This window comes from Penaeus chinensis, chromosome 23, assembly GCF_019202785.1.
Source record: "Penaeus chinensis breed Huanghai No. 1 chromosome 23, ASM1920278v2, whole genome shotgun sequence".
Classification (NCBI taxonomy): Eukaryota; Metazoa; Arthropoda; class Malacostraca; order Decapoda; family Penaeidae; genus Penaeus; species Penaeus chinensis.
This window is the reverse complement of record NC_061841.1, coordinates 11,083,408-11,083,883: the sequence shown is the minus strand read 5'-3', so window position 1 is coordinate 11,083,883 and position 476 is coordinate 11,083,408.

The window sequence follows — 476 nt, the reverse complement described above, 5'->3', positions numbered from 1 at the left end:
AGTAGCCACCATGCCCTTGCAACCGGTACCCCCCCCCCCCCAGCGTCACTCCCCCGGAGTCTCGAGGCGCCTAAAGACCGCGACTTCCCCCAGGAGGACCACGAGCGACGCCGCCAGACCGAGGACCATGACGACGAAGGCCGTGGCCGTGGAGCCGAGGGTCATTGCCGGGACCGACGGGGGGCGGGGGGGCGGGGGGGCGCTCTCCCACCGGCGGAGGATCTTGTCCAGGATGCCCGTCGCCCTCATCCTCAGGAGTCTGGGCGGGGGGGGGGGGGGGGGGGGGGGGAGTGCTTTCATTATCGTCGCTATCATCACTATCGACATCGTCATCTTCACCTCCGTCATCGTCATCACTTCGTCATCGTCACCACCTTCTTCATCGTCGTCACCTTCCTTATCACCTTCGTCATCATCACTTCGTCATTGCCATCACCCTCGTCATCATCACCTTCATCGTCATCACCTTCGTCATC